Below are 17,266 nucleotides of genomic sequence, written 5' to 3'. Positions count from 1 at the left end.
TATTAGTGTTCATGTTCAGACATTCTGTTTTGGCTTGATAATATTTAATAGAGTAAAATAAAGTCATCTTTAGTTCATAATTGTGAAATATTTTCTAGAAAACATGTTTTCTGTTTTTTAAGCAAAATATCACTAATGGCCTTTACATGATTAAGAATAATTTTCACAATATACTTTCTGTTAATGAATTTAAATTTTAATAAATTACTGGTTCTATATGTTCTTTAATTATTTTTTATATTTTTGAAATTTTTATGATGTATCTTAATCCTGTCCATCCCTCCCTCCCACTCACCCAGATCCTCAACACGACTTGCTTTCAACTTCATTTCCTCTTTGTTTTTAATACCCGATTGGGACCAGTTAGTACTGTTATATGCATAGGGGTGTGGGGTCATCTGTGGAGCCATGGGAAAAATATTTAGCCACTCCTAAAAGGAAAATGACTCTGACCCAGCAGCCATCAATCACAAATAGCTCCTCAGCCACTGATTGGACCTCAAAACCCTCAAGCCTCCTGCAGGGATTTTAATTACCTTGACTGATCTTCTGTGTGTCTTACATAGGTGACCACAGCTGACTGGATTTCATAGCAACTAGACTGTCGTCTGTCAACCCATGTTCAAATTTTGTATATTATCTGTAAAAGAGTTGTGTTTGAGTATTAGTAGTTGAAAATATTAAAAGGATATTAATTGTATAATGATTGTATATATTACAATTTTAAAAATATTCCTTATATACAAATATTAATACAGAACCTGAATTTCATTTCTTATACACAAAATAACTAAAAAAAGAACCTCAATATAAAAACTGAAACCATGAAACTTCTAAGAGGTAGGTGTAAATCTCTGTGTGTTCTTAATTTTGCCATCAAAGACACAAACAATAGATAATAAATGAAAAATACTCTGTACCAAAACACAGCAGTTTTGTTTCAAAAGATACTGTCAAGAAAGGAAAAATAACAGACACACAAGAGGAAGAAATATTTATAAACCATAGATGAGCCAAACAACCACTACCCAGATCATATCAAGAAGTCTTTGGCTTAGTAGTAAAAATTAGAAATTACTAAAGTTTTCAAATGAGCAGAATATACACAATGGACAGAAATCAAAAGAAAAGATGTTTAAATAACTAGTCCTTAGGAAAATGCAAATAAAATTCTGTGAGAGCCTACATTATAACAAATGTCTGCTTGCAGACACATTTTTTTTTTTTTTTTGGCCAATATAAGAAGAATTGCAACCCTCCTACATAGTGATTGTTTTTGAAAGTAGTCTATTTCTTCAAAGTATTAAGTAGAAAACTGTTGATTCTACTCAGAAGTATGTAACTTAGGTACTCAGTGGTTAAGAGCTCTTGCTGCTCTTTAGAGGACCAAGTTTGGCTTCCAGCATCCACATAACAGTTAAAAACAACTGTCACTCGGTTCCAGGAGGAACTGATGCCCTCTTCTGGCTCCCTCAGGCAGCCAGTATGTATATGCTATACACACACACACACACACACACATATGTATGTATATATATATATGCAGACAAAACACTGATACACGTAAAAATAAAATAAATTAATATTTTATAAAGCACATTATATATAGCCAAGAGTAATAAAAGCTCATGTTCCCACAAAATCCTTGTACATTAGTATCATAGAAACATTGTTTGAATATCACAAGTAGAAAAAAATCATTGTTCATTTATGAAGGGATTAAAGAAAGGAGGTATAGACAGTGAAATATTATCAGCAGTTACTATTAAGCTCTGAGACAAACCTTGGAAGCATTCTGCTAAGTAGAGAATCAGTAGATATCTTTTGTCTTAGGGATGGAGCCTCTCCTTCCACCCTGAGCTTCCTGATTGTGGAGTCCCTGCCTGGATACACTGTTGAAGGCTTTCCTCAGTGTATAGCTCCTCAGACACATGTCCCACTTAGTGTAGCGTCATGGATGTCACCAGGGTTACCCTAGTCTATTGGCTCCCAGATTACTGCATACTTGCATTAATCAGATGAGCTTCCCCCATTTACCCAGTTTTTCTATGTGCAGGGAAAGAATATGTCTGGTCATGCTCTGGTCATCTTGGAGCAGATGCACATACCACCTTCATCCTGCCATTCCTCTATTCACTGAGTATTCACTGGCCTTGGGATTCCCTTAGAGTCTTTCAGTTGAATCCTAGTGTCTGGACATATTTGTCCTGTAGTGCCACCAAGGTGTTGTCCTTCTTGTGCTCTGGGTTCTTGGGTGACACATTTGTCTCTGTAGACATTTACCTGATCACCTTTCTCTTTAGCCAATTTTCATGTGTAAATTGTACAGATGCTAGCCAGGGTCCAGAGGCCCTTGTTAATAAATGTCCCTGAAGTGATTAAGACCTACGTGAGAAATTGATTTTCTGGATGTACAGAGTTCAAGTTGACATCAGAAGATCGAAGATCTTAAGTTTTTTAAGGTTCTTGTGCTCTGGAATAGCACTTATCTGTTTCCAGGACAGTAACCTGCCTGCAAGTGTTTTCCAGAGTCTGGGGTTGATGTAGAAAGTCACTGAGGGGACCTACTTAGAATACCTATGTTAGTGACTATTTCTGCTGCTTTGATAACATACCATGATCAATGCAACTTATGGGAGAAAACAAAGAGTTCATTTGGCTAGAGGTCCAGAAGGTAAGAGTCTACTATGGCAGGAAGCATAATGCAATCACCAGGCCTGGTGACCAGAGGAGGCAGCTGGGAGCTCAGACTCTCAACTGCATCAGAAAGCAGACAAAGAAAGCAAACCAGAAATAGATGGGGCTTTTCACTGCCAAAGCCTGCTCCCAATGACATACTTTCCTTTAGCAAGGCTTAAAGCTCCCTAAACAGTACCACTAACTGGAAAGCAAGTATTTAAATACCAAAGCCTGCGGGAGATGGACTGCATTTGAACCAGCACGGTGCCAAACATGTGCAATGAACATTTATTATCTTAAAGTTGTGCAACATCCAGTCACCCATTCTTATAGAAACAGGACTTGGTGCCCTGGAGGTGCCTTCCCCCTCCCCTCCCCCTTCCCTCCCCCTTCCCCTCTCCTTCTTTCTCTTCTCCAACGCCACCCCACCCTGACCCTCTGTATACATCACTATCATATTAAGTTTCTTCTCTAGGGCCCAGCCAACCCCATTCAAGGAACAGAAACACCCAAGTGGATTAGACTCCAGCTGAGAGTTGGAAGTTCTGAGTGGAGCAGGAGGACAAAGAGAGCTGATTTACCCAGCAGAGACTTTGCAAATGAACTTGAAAGGGTCACTTTGTGCCCTGATATCAGGCCTTCTTTACATTTTTTTTTTTTTTTGCTGTAACTCCACAGCAAGTGTTTATTCATACAACAGGGTTATTCAACTTCTAGTTTTTCCATTAAATTAGCTGACTACATCAAAGATAATAAATATGATGAAATCTCTTATCTCTGAAAACAATAAAATAATAAGTTTTCCAGCTTAGACCTCTAAACAAACAAAATAGTATCTTGTTAGAATTTAAATATACTGTAATCCATGTGTATATCTATATGCATGCATATATATATATATATATATATATATATATATATTTCACTTTTCATTTACACTAAGTCTTATTGACTTTTTATATACGATAGTCACATAAAATTGTCTTAAATGAAACAGAACTTAAATAAAACATTAAGTTGAAAAACTGAAGCTCTATGGACAGATATGACCAAAAGCAGGCACATATTGTGAGAACATGGCTTGAGAAACTCAGCTCCATCCAGGACAGACTCTGAGTTGGAGCCAGATGAGTGGTTGGAGCAGCCTCTGTTCCTCACACTCCCACGCCAGATCTCCCGTCTTATTTCCTATCCAAAAAAAAAAAAAAGCTCCACTTTTTTGTCATTAAACTCATTCCCTGCTTCTCATTTTTTTTTCTGATTATCTGCTTTGGAGTTTTTAGACGGTCTTTCTAAGGATATGAAAGGCTCCAGGTGCATTCTGCCCTAGAAGGCTTAAAACAGCAGGAACTCTGGATCCACCAGAGAGCAAAGCCTGCCATGAGAGCCCCTTCTTAATGTATGGATTAGTCTGAGAAAAGTGACTTTAAAACTTGTGTGCACAAGACAAGAGTGCTTGCTGGACGACATCCACCATCTGGAAACAGCCAGCTTGTAACCCTCTCATTCTGAAAGCCTCAGCTCACTTCAGTGAAGGCCCTGGGCTTGGAATCTAAGAGAGCTCTGGAAGTAGCAGTGGACTCCATCATTTTGGTCACGGAAAGCTCTTTGGAAGGTGGTATCCTTTTGCTTACCACTGTTTTTTATGTATTTGTTCTCTGTCAGTTTCATACATGTATATAGTATGGTTTGGACATTTCTACTCTCCTACTCCCCCTCTGTCCCACCGGGACTCTCCTTCCCAAGAATTTGAAGGTGGCTGTCCTGTATCTCCATCATAGAGAACTATGCGGGCTCTCTGCTCCCTCCGCCCCTCCATGTTTCTATTGGCTCTTGTTCTCCTGCGGTCCTTCTGTTTTCCATTTGTGGTGATGAAATCAATAATTAGACTACGATGTGAATCCAAACAGCATTGCCTTTTTTATTAAGAGAATAAAATCGACACTTGTTTCTCATTTATATTCCTCAGCAGGCTTTAGCTGCCTTTCAGTAGTGAAATTTCATCAGCATTTTCAGTATCGATAACGCTGCCAATCTTATTTCCAAAGTTGGGCGTTTCATGTGGGCTGCATTGGCACTGTACCTCTCCTGACTTGGATCCGGCTTAATCGCTTTGGATTCCACAATACTGGGTGGCAAAGAAACCCAACGACCAGTCTGCAAGGAATTTGCCATGGGACCACATGCAGTTGTAGAAACAACTGTGTAAATTTGCTGAGGAAAGGCAAATTCCCAGCAGGAAAATTGCAGCAGGCTGGCCCTACGCGTGCAGATGGGTTGCAGCAGGCTGGCCCCCATGCACAGTAGCCAGATTGCAACAGGCTGGCTCTATGCACTATGTGGACCCCCAGGAACAGGGAAGCCTAAGGCAACAAATAAGAGATGCTAAAGATAGAGGTTGTGTGTGTGTGTGTGTGTGTGTGTGTGTGTGTGTGCGCGCGCGCGCTTTCTACCTACTGGAATCCACAGGAGGAGGAAGGAAGCATCATGATGGGTACTAGCACTGGACGAGAAATCATGAAGTCTGAGTTGGAGACCATGGTCAGCTACAAACCAGCCATGTGCTTTCAGGGAAGGCATGCAAGGCACATACGCTTAGGAATGGTCACTTTTGCTGAGACAAACTCAGAACAGTGAAGGTCAAATATAACAACATTTAGACGGTCCCTCAAGAAGTACAAAATGCTCTGGTAAACAATGCTCATGACATTAGCAAACGAAGCACCTTGCCCCCAGCCAGCCAGAGACAGCATTCAAGGAGCATAAGTAGAGAGATGCATTTGAGTGGTAGTGAAATCGCTTGAGTTTTTTTGTCCATTTTCAAACATGCTTTCTTTATGGCCGACTGTTACTGAAGACTTTTAAGGGAGAATGACTGAACTTGAATCCATGGATTTTCATAAACAGATGGCTGGTTCCGTGTCTGTAAGGTGGCCCCTAACTCCTTTGATTGCACTATTTTTTCCACAGAGAGCCCCACCTGCATTCTAAACTTGTGTGTGTGTGTGTGTGTGTTTGCCCATGCACACTCATATGTATATGTGTATTTGTGTACATGTGTGGTGTGTTTATGTATTTGTATGGTCAGATGTACTCACCTGCTTTTGTGAGTATGTTGTGGAGGCCAAAATTCAACTTTGGGTATCTGTCACTATTGGCCTCCACCTTAATTTTTGAAACTAAATCTCCCACTAAATTATATGCTCATCATTTCAGTGGGACAAGCTAGATAGACATGCCCAGGATATACCTGTCTCTGCCCTGTACTCAACACAGGAGTCCAGGCCGTCTCCTTCACACCTGGCTTCTATGTGGGTTCTGTGGATAAAGATATTCCAAGCTTTCTTCATACATTGATGATACAAGGTGGGTTAAATATGAAATTAATAGAGGTTTTTGTCAACTTGTGGCATAGCTGATAAGATAAAATAAAATAAAATAAAATAAAATAAATGAGCAAGCTTAAAACAGGCTGTGCACTGCCCCCAAGGTCCTTGCATACTCCAGAGGGTAGGTAGAAGAAGAATAAATAATAAAAACAAAAAAACATCAGCATACATCCACGGGTCCAGGATAACTTGGCTAAAGTGACTAAAATCATCATGAGGTATGATACAAAACACATGAGCAATACGTCAAGTTTCTTAAATGTTAAGTGGATGTTAAAGTAAATAATGACCATATGTTCTCTCCGTCTCTGTCTTTCTCAGTCTCTCTGTCTCCTTGAATCTTTCTCTCTGTGTTCAGGTAATTGTTAGTTATTTGCCATGACTAACTAACTATTCATTTATCTGTTATCCATTTATTTATTTCAGCTGTGGTAATATTCCAGAACATCAACACTCAGCAAACCAAAGGTGTGAAACCACCTTGCTGCTCCTTACCTCTCTTGGTCACCCTCTTTGGTAACAGTATCAATGGTTCAGTAGCTTTACCCCATTTTATTCTGAAGTGTACACTCTGGTACTTGGACAGAATTAGACTTAAAAACCAAATCTGATTTGGTAATCATTATCTTAGAATTAGATTACTGGTCTGCTTGTACTTAATGAATTTAATAATGATTTGTGGGAGAAGGGTTGTACTTTGTGTTTGGAGATAGAGTTTCAGTGGAAAGTGCAAAGCTATGCAGGAAGGGTTGTACGTCTGCTCAGCCCACATTATCAGAGATCTGACATGGAACCAGTATGAACAAAGTATGTATGTTGCTTTATCAGGTGTAGATTTGTGTAACTACCATGCCACTCAATAAGAACTATCCCAGTCCCACAAGATCTGTGTCATGTTTCCCCTTCATAGTCACACAAGCTTCCCATAATCCCCAAGCCACACTAACCATAAATCTGTTTTCCATCACTTTATTTGATTATTTGACAGTGATACATAATAGCATAAGATACCACAAACCTTCTGATATATATATATTTTCTTTAACCAGCCTTGATGATTTCTGGTTTGAGGATCTTATAAATATAGCTGCTATGACCATCATCTGTAGACCTTTGTGTGGTCATATATTTTCATTTCTCTAGCATAAACTTCTTGATGTTGAGTTACAGAGTTTAATAGTAAGTGCACACTTAATTTTTGAAAAAAAAAAAGAAAACTATTTCCATTGAGGCAGAAATCAATGTGTGGATTTTTTTAAAAGAAAAATTGAGTTTTCAGCCTTACTTAGTCCCTTACATTTACTCTATCTTAGTCCTTTACATTTATTTTATCTTTTCTACAAATACCAGCAACATTGAGCCTCTTTTTCTCTTTGCCTTTTTAATTTGATGATTTTTATACTTATGCATTTAGCTAATCCTCTTTTTTTACCTAGTATTTGATGGGGGCCTGGAATCTTCACCAGTTTGGAATTGTCTCAGCTGTTCTCTTTTCACATACTTCTCTCTGTGTCTTCCTTCTCCCTTTTCTCCATGACTGCATTTATATGCATTTGTTGTGTATGCCCTCTTAGGCTACTTGTCTGTATTCCATTCCTTTGCTCTGCAGTTCTTCATCCTGAATGCCCCATCCCCACTCCAGCCTGTTTTGATTGCTCCAGTTCTTCCTGTAGTTGCATTTGATCCACTGCTCAGCTTGTGCAGTAACTTCTTAATCTGGGTTACTGTGGATTTGTCTTTAATTTAGAATTTCAATTCTAAATTATTAGTTATTTTATAGTAACTTCTAGTTGCTTCTGAAATTCTTTTTTCTCCTTTAAGAAAAAGAAAGAGAAAGAGAAATAGAGAGAGAGAGAGAATAAGGAATGCAGTTGTTCTAAAGATTTGTAACCCTTTTTTGGGGGTTATTTTATTTTATTTTTACAAAATGCTAAACTAATATTTTAAAATCCCTTTGTTTGTCTTGTGTGTTTTGAGAAATGGATTCCAAACCAAGGAAGGGCACCCATCACCCAGTCACACTTGCAGTTTAAAGCACTGGTAGTGATCAGCTATCGGTGCGGCTTCCTCCCTGTCTCTGGATCTTATTTACAGTCTTAGAGTTTGGCATGTTTAGAATCACTGTAAACAAACAAAAACAATGGAGGATGTGAAGAATTTTCTTATGACAAAGAGACCTGCCATGACGGAGTGGAGCAAAGGCTACTGCTCAGCTCTGTGTTCTTGCCACAGGTGCAACAGCAGAGCTTCCCTTCTCTAGGCAAAGGAACCACATTATTTTCCTCAGAGATGGTACCACTTTGTAGCCCAGGCTAGCCTCAAACTCATGATCCTCCTACTATAGACTCCTGCCTACTGAGATTACAAACATGCAACAAAAAGCCCAAGTGTAGGTTATAATTAACTTTATTATTTTGTATGCGTTTGTGTGTGTGTGTGTGCTTCCTTTTTAGAGACAAAGTATGTAGTTCAGGATACCTTTGAAGTCACTATGTAACCCCATTTGAACTTGAGTCAGTCTTCTGAGTGGTGGGATTACAGATGTGTACTATACTCAGCTCTAATCTGTCACATAAATATCACAATTCTTTAGACCTGAGACTCGGCATTCAGTTCCTGGCTCAGGAAGTAATGCTCATAACATAATAACAAAGTACAGAGCTACAGAGCCATCAACCTATCCTTGGTGTCACTTAAGCCAGGACAAAGGTTTTTTCCCCAGCCACTTGGAACGAAAGGCTCAGGCAAGCCTGTGAACCACCAACCTGTTTATTAGACAAATTCACAGGTTAAGCTCCTGTAGCTGAAGTTCCTTCCATGAGCTTTCAGCTTCTCTCTCTCTCTCTCTCTCTCTCTCTCTCTCTCTCTCTCTCTCTCTCTCTCTCTCAATTACTTCTCGGCCCCAGCAGCTCTCCAGCAGAAGGCTTGGCAACAGTCCATACTGTGGTCAGCAGTCCCTTCTGCAGCTGGGATTTCTTGAAAGAAGTAACTATGCCTTTTATTGTCCCCAAAACCAAACAAGCAAAGCTTCCCTGGGAATCAGATCTTCACAGGTGTCCCATCTCTTTCCTCCTCTTCCTTGGAGTTACCAAGGAGATCAGAGCGATCTAAGTGCACCTGGGCAGGAGCCACCTTCACTGAGGAGCTGATGTCATTGGCCACCCTTCCTCCACCCCCCCAGGACTTCAACAAACCCTAGGGGCCTCCCTGACTGAAGGGTTTGGATAAATTACACATCTCAAGTTAGGGGATGTGGAGGGCCTGTTACAAGTCAAGTCGGTGTCCCCTAAAATGAACACTTGCTTTTAGGTGTGTGTGTGTGTGTGTGTGTGTGTGTGTGTGTGTGTGTGTGTGTGCATGCACATGCATGTGTGTTTGTGTGTGTATATACATTGAAAAGTAAGGGGTCCATTGAAAGAGTTTGTCCAAAGATGGCAGGTCATGGATTGAATAAACATAAAGACAAACGGAAGCATCCAGCTTTGTCTTAACTGCAGCCAAAAAAGAGGAAAAAAAATATTGAACAACAGATGATACAGCTCAGTGGTGCTGTGTGTGCCCAGGATGCACAAGGTTCCTATTTCAATCCCCAGCACCACAAAACACAAACACAACAGCAGCAGCAGGCACAGCAACCCCAAACATACAGTGTTTCATAGCTTTGTAGAAGTTCATGGCAAAAATCCAGAGGCAAAAGAGATCCTACATAAAAACATAAGAAACCGTCTTATAATGTAGAAGCCTTATCTGACTCAACCAACTGAAGCAAAGAGCTGGGTCATGCCGCCTTGAATACTGGGAAAATGCTTTCCTATTATAAAAGTGGGCTAGGAAAGCATGTTACCAACTGAGTTTTGACCTACCAGCCCAACATTTGATGTTAATCTGCCCCTCAACACTTGGCTTGAACATGGCCCCAGTTGACTAACCTCAGTTAACTTGGCTGTCAGGTTCATCCCTTGCATCCACTTTTAAGGAATGGAATTCCAAGTGTGACAAGAGACTTAAATATTTTGTCGTTTGCTTGCACACCAACAAAATTAAATACCATACAAAAAGTAGAAAATATGCCTTCATTCAGAAATACTGGCTAGTGGAAAACAATGCCCCCTAATTTGAAGATTGATGGCTTCACCATGGATATCCTGAACAGTAGGTCTACCTTATCTTCTATTGTCATGAAAGATATGTTTCAGCATTATTACAAATATTCAATTTATTCTGAATACAGTGACATTCCAGGCAATCATGTATTGAAATATAGAATATTGGAATATACATGCTCTGGGTTCTGGGGACATGAAATCATTCTCTTTAAACTACATCCTTGGGCTGTAGAGATGGCTCAGTGGGTAAGAGCACTGAATGCTCTTCCAGAGGTTCTGAGTTCAATTCCCAGCAACTACATGGAGGCTCACAACCATCTGTAATGGGATCTGACGGCCTCTTCAGGTGTATCTGAAGACAGCAACAGTGTACTCACATATGTAAACTATATCCTTGGATGCTTTACTATCATAAGGAGTCCCAGAGAGGCAACAGGAAGAATTCCTGCAGATGGAAGAATGAGGGAGAAGACAGTTCTAGAACACAGAGAAGTAAAATATGGAGATTACCGTGAGGTAGTGGAAAGTTTCTTGGATTTACTGGGCCTCAGAACTGAAAAGACAGAGACATAGCTAGATGAGGAACGATGTCTATTAGCAGCTCCCATAGGCCAGCTCAAGCAGCCTGAAGAAGTATTCCCAGCCACAGCTCCAGAACCAATTGTCCACACCTGTTGGATGGATGTACAAACAAGGGGCAAGTCTAGCTTGCTTAGACATACTGTCTAGGTTGTGTTTGTTGTCTTAGGTGTTAGAAATAGTGGACACTATTTCTAAGTGTCCACAATGTCTTTGCAATAGCCCTACTTTGTATGATAAGTATAGCATGAATTTCTATTCTCCCTGGAAAAACATCAGGATTTATATCCTTATGCGTGTTGGTAAATGCATTGACTATGGGGAAAATGAAAATCTAAACTCAGACTAAACTGCTTGCCCCTAATGCATTCCTTAGTAACATGCTTCTGCTGTCTGCTTTCTAATCCTGTGGCATAACTAATTCATTGAGCTTTTTAATGCTAGCTTTCAGGTATCATTTACATTGAATTAAATTTCCAGACTCCATTAAGCCCTTATCTTTCTTCAAAGAGTAGCACTCTTCTTGAACTCTGAACAAAAGTCTTGATTGCTTAGGGAATTTGGCAAGAAGTGGCTATCTCCCTTCCCCATCTGCAGGGGTGGTAGCATTTAATTAGGAAAAACTAGGCCCAAAGCAGGCCTTCAGGGAAGAGGTCTCTCCCTGCCTCTGCCTCTGCTAATGGTTTTGCAACTCGGTGTATGTTCCCTGATTCAGAGAATTTCCCCCAGAGACCATGGGGTTCAAATAAGATGAACAGATGCTCACAAATCACAGGCTCTGTGTACCCGCAGCGATCAGAGATGGGTAGAGAGGATTCGGAATCAAGGAAGAAGCAGAGAGTTGGGAAGCATTTGGGTCTGTGTTTTTCCCTTAGCATTTCTCATCCTGCCCTCCTCTGTTTTCTTGGCACCGCCCATTATTGTATAGTCTATATGGGTCCTCTAATGTCTCCATTTCCATATATACAACCTTCTCTCTCCATAGATAGGAAAATGAGTTAAAAGATGTGTGTTTCTAGGTACCAAAAGTCAGTTTCCCTTCCTCCCTCTCTTCACACTTACAGAGCTTGTTCTAGTAGCTTGACTGTGAACAGAACATATACCTAAGTGAACTTGACATTTTAGGCTGTAATTCAGTAAGCAGAGACAGTGAGCAGTGACTTTTTCCCTGGACTCAGGTTTATCCAAACCCCAGGATCCAGATGCTGTCTCCAAGCCTTGGCTCCAATCAAAATGTGTCCTTCTGTTCCTGAATCACACCATGAATTAATTTTCACACAGAAAATAGTTTGAGCTCTATATGCAAACACGCCTGACTAGGACACATATCTGTAGCTTACTGTCTTATATTTTTAAACAGTCACTCCAGTCACAATGTCTATCATCAGGAAAATAAGTAATAGTTTGCCATGAGGATACGGAAAAAGGAGAGTTCTTATTGACTGTCCGTGGGATCATAAATAGTCTTTCTCAAAAGACTAGAGCTATCGTATCACCTAGCTATGTCACTATTGGACACATACCCAGAAGATGCTATACCCCATCATAAAGATACTGGCTTGTTCATGCTTACTGCTGTTCTATTCACAATAGCAAGGTCATGGACATCTAGGGGTCCCTTGACCAATGGATGCATGATGCAAATGTGGTATACATACAATGGAAGGTTATTCAATCGTAAAGAAAGGGGAAATTTGGACACATGCAAGAGAATAGATACAACTGGAAAATACATTAAATGAGGTCACCAGGCCAAAAAAGACGATGTCATGCTTTCTCATATGTCTCTAATTTTCTGCACACGTGCATTTATGGGAGAGTGAGTTAATATAGATCATGAAACTGGACAGAGGCCAAGGAGAGGGGAATGTTTCTATTTTGCCTCAGAGAGAGAGGGAGGGTAATAGAACATTCTAGACAAGTTGAAAGAGGAATACTCAGGGCTGAATGTCACAAGCATTTTAAAGGGGACAGGCAGACAGGAGTGGATCAACTAAAACTAAATATGTATGAAAATTCTCATAAGGAAATCGGTTACTTTGTATTATAATTTGCAATAAATTAAATATGTAAATAAATGGGGGCCCATCAAAAGAGTTAATCCTTTCATAGGAGATATTGTATTACAACTATCTCAGGAAGCAATGCCTTTGAGGAAAAAATTAAATATGTATTAGACGTCAGGGGCTCAGTACATGGAGCCATAGACAGCTGTAAGCACTGCAATAAACATACTCTCTGCATATTTTGTTTTTTTCCATTCTCCTTCCACAGGGCAATTTTTAAAATACAGTATATTTTAGTAAGCAGCATAATGATTTGTAATCTTTCCTACAGAGATTATAGAGGCATTGTAAGCGCCCACATGTCCACCTGAGCCCGTCATTCTTCTCATCACTTTATTTGACTCGTTGAACAATATCCTAACGTCCCAGACTGTTTCTTTACAGGTTCCAGCAGATCAGCATTATCTCCAGAGAGCTATTCTTCACCTGCTTATCGACTTCTAAGAACCTTGATGCTGTACTTGGCTGTGTGACCTCATGAGGTAAGGGCACCCAGGCTTGTCATAACCAGAGATTCTCCACCACAGAGTTTTCACCCAGAACATTCTTAGCAGCGCCACACAACAGGGAGTGCTAGAGTTCAATATGCAATATGATATTCTCTAAATTGAGTCGTGTCAACACAATTGCCAGCATTGTAAAATTGCGGAGCATAACAAATAAACAAGAAAATAGTGGCCCACTCCACCTATTCTGTCTCAATATGCAAAACCCAATTTGTGGCTAGGTCTCTTTTATGATGGTAGGGGGTTGGTAGTAGAAGAAGAGTGTGACATAAAAGCCACATTTGCTGCAGCTATTCAGAAAACATCTTTGTTTACCATTGTCATGTTGCCACAGCAACACCGGCTACTTATAGCTTCACATTGAGCAGGCTACAGCAGACTGGAGCACACTGTTATTTAAATGCTACACTGGTCCTTGGCTCTTCTCTGGCTTCTTTATTCTCAGGGGAAAACAAAAGATCACGGGTAGCTAATGGCTGAAATAAAAGAGAGAAATGAGATTGTAGCTTATATTAGCTACAATTTCCTAGTCTATACTTTATATTTATTCTGATTTAACTGTGCTTTGGGGTTAACAGTTGCATTATTCATAACATCTATACCCTAACCTGTTCTCTCTTCACATTTCTCCAAATTTACCATATGTGTGTGTGTATGTATGTATGTATGTGTATATATATATATATATATGTATATATATATATATAAATCCATATATAAAAGTATAAATATATTATGTATATATCCATATATAAAATGGGTAAGTATATATTATATATATTTCACACATGATAAATGTATAGACAGACAGACAAATAGATTTGCCTATGTGTGTTTGTGTGTGCCACATACATTCTTGGTGCTTGTGAAGACCAGAGTCATCACCAGATAGCTGGAAGTGTATTTATCCGGGGCTCCGAGCCACTGTGTGAGTACTGAGAACCAAGCTTCAGGTCTTCTGTAAAATCAATAAGCACCCTTAACTGCTGACCCATCTCTTTAGCCCTCAAAATATTTTTGAAAGACATATTTATTCAGAAATGATATTAGGTAGACACATTCTAGACAATTTAAAGTGTCTAGGAGGCTGTATAGGTTATGTATAAACTCTGCACCATTTTTTTTATATGAGGGACTTGAGTACATATGGGTTTGGGGTCTGTAGTAAAGGAGCCTAGAACCAATACACTACAGGTGCCAAGAGATAATAGAATATGTAACTATCCCTGGACAGTTTCCCCACAAAGCTTCTAAGAAGGATGTTCTAAAAACTCATCTGGAAATGAAGAGAGGACTTCAGTGAGCATTCAGGAGGGGGGTTTAGATGTAGAATTTTACATCAATAGGTGCCTGGAAATGAGGGCTAAGGAGGCAGCCACGTGTAAGTCCTGCTAAGCTGAAGTCCAGGCATCTGCACATATTCTATCAACTTGCTTCTTGTAACCAGCCTTTAGCACTTTCAGAGTGCTTTGACATTTCTGGCACATTTTCATAACGGAAAATGCTTATATCCCTACTTGGCTGTCTGAAGAAAAGCTAGCTTATCTACTAGAGGAACTCTCTCTAGCAGGTTTGCAAACAAAGCTGGCACACTGAATAATCACATCCTACTCCAGAGGCTCATAAGGGAAGGAGGCAGAATGTGCTGTCTCCTGCCTAAAGACACACATACACACACACACACACACCTCATAGCTTGTCATGCACTCAGCTTCTCTCAGAGTCTCCATATAAGGGCCCAGGCAGAAGACCCACAAAGATTGAGATCTTTGTATGCCAGAATTACTATAATCACCAATAGTGTGTATTTCTCAATAGCTACGAGAGTACATTGCAAATGTCTCACACAGAAAATGATAGGCAATCAAGATGATAGATGTGCTCATTACCCAGTCTTAATTATGCTATATATGTTTATGTGTGTATCAAAACATCACACGGAACCTCATAAATGTACATAATTATGATTTACCAATCAAAATAATACCGTTGATTAAAAGGCCAGGTTGTCCAATGTTTTAAAACCTTTTTCAGCATATGGATAAAGAAGAAAAATGCTCATTTTTTTTTGAGATTATAATTACATTTCTCACTTCCCCTTTCCCCTCTCCTTCCTCCTTCCAAATCTTCCCTGTTCTACTTCAAATTCATGCCCTCTTCTTTGCACTGTTATTGAATATATATATACATACATATATATGTATAAACATGCAAGCCTGAACATAACCTTCTCAGTTCATATAATGTCTCTTGCCTGCATGTTTTCAAGGAGAACCATTTGTCTCAAACAACCAATATTCCCGTTCTTGCCTGGGGAAGACCACCTCCCCTGCTCCTAATCATCCCCAGTTACCTGTGGTTCATTGTGTGGATCTGAGTCCTCATGGCCCTGTCAATCATCCACGATAGCATGTTTGTTGGTGTTGTTCTTGTTCAGATCATATTTGCGCATTTATGTTGGTGAGACTTTATGGGTATAGTGTGTCTGCTGTTACTAGAAGACAATCTCACAGCAAACTTCTAGATCCTCTGACTAAGCATCGTTCCACTCCATCTTCTGCCATGTTCCCAGAGCTTGAGGTGCAGGAGTTTTTTTGTAGTTGTATCCTTCCAATTGGGGCTCCACAACTCTGCATTTAGATTGGTTGTGGTGTTCTGTACTGCTCTCCATCTGTTGCAAAGAGAAGTTTTCTTAATGAGGAGTAAAGGCTGAGGACTAATCTGTGGGCATAAAGACAAATGTTTATAGATTGTTACTAGGGATTATGTTGGGTTAGTTAATTAGTCGTTACAGATTCTCCTCTGATAACTATGACTTCACTAGCAATGGGTAGTTAGGTAGGTTTCTAGTACCAGACATTCCCCCTCTTGTTGTGTTGGTCTTCAGTCTAATTAGAGAGCTGTTGATTACCTCGAAGGTATGTGCACCACTACTGTACCCTTAGGGTTATTGTGCCACACTGGTCATTACCGTGGTTCATAGGCAACATAATTGCAAGACTGCCGGTGGCCTCCCTTCTTTAGATGCTTGCATGGAAAACGTTACTTTGCTATCCATGAATAAGAAAAACAATATCAGAAATAGGGGAGAATGAGAGAAAGCTTTAGGGGAAAAGCATGGTAGACATAATAGCTCTTTGGAAGACAAAATGTGACTTCTGTGAGTCACACTATGTTGCAGTAATGAATCACACAGCAAGTAGTGATGCCAGCAGAAAAGATGGCCAACATAGTGTCAAGACAGCAGCTGATGATTTGAGGTATCACTAGTTTTTATACCCTCTACTGGGGCAGAGTCTCTCTCTTCTATAGATAGATAGATAGATAGATAGATAGATAGATAGATAGATAGATAGATAGATAGATACATAGATACATAGATACATAGATACATAGATACATAGATACATAGATAGATAGATAGATAGATACATAGATACATAGATACATAGATACATAGATACATAGATACATAGATACATAGATACATAGATACATAGATACATAGATACATAGATACATAGATACATAGATACATAGATACATAGATATAGTTTTCTCTTGCTAGTCTGGGTATTTGGGGATACAAGTAGCTCTCTCCTTGTCCACATATCTCTCACCAGAGAACTTGATCTTTCTCCCTTTCTATACTCACACAAAGATAAAGTCATGGGTGCCCACATAACAAAGATGTGGCTAACCACATCCAATTATGCTAGCACTCTGACCATACCTCCAGTATTGTAGCTGTCTCTTCAGTCTACATCATTTCACTTAGCAGCTGAGAGTAAAACTCCAACCCATAGTCCACATTCAACTTTTCCCCTTATTCTCTTAAAGTCATTTAGAGCTATTTTTCTGTTCTTTCCTTCACCATCCAATATAAGAACACACATTTTACTTATTTGTCGAACTTCCTCTCTAATTCTCTTTATTCCTTT

The 17,266-nt window shown here is 39.6% G+C and overlaps 1 long non-coding RNA gene across 1 annotated transcript; it reads right to left on the bottom strand.

Annotated features, from left to right (window-relative positions):
* Positions 1 to 546: 546 nt before the first annotated feature.
* On the bottom strand, positions 547 to 16,212 carry Gm46784. The gene is made up of 3 exons (XR_001783613.1): positions 15,679 to 16,212; positions 13,641 to 13,801; positions 547 to 640 (listed from the first exon to the last, which is right to left on the bottom strand). It is a non-coding gene; the product is annotated as a predicted gene, 46784 (long non-coding RNA).
* Positions 16,213 to 17,266: the final 1,054 nt, after the last annotated feature.

Source organism: Mus musculus, chromosome 2 (assembly GCF_000001635.26).
Source record: "Mus musculus strain C57BL/6J chromosome 2, GRCm38.p6 C57BL/6J".
Taxonomy (NCBI): domain Eukaryota; kingdom Metazoa; phylum Chordata; class Mammalia; order Rodentia; family Muridae; genus Mus; species Mus musculus.
This window is presented reverse-complemented; position numbering and strand designations above follow the sequence as displayed.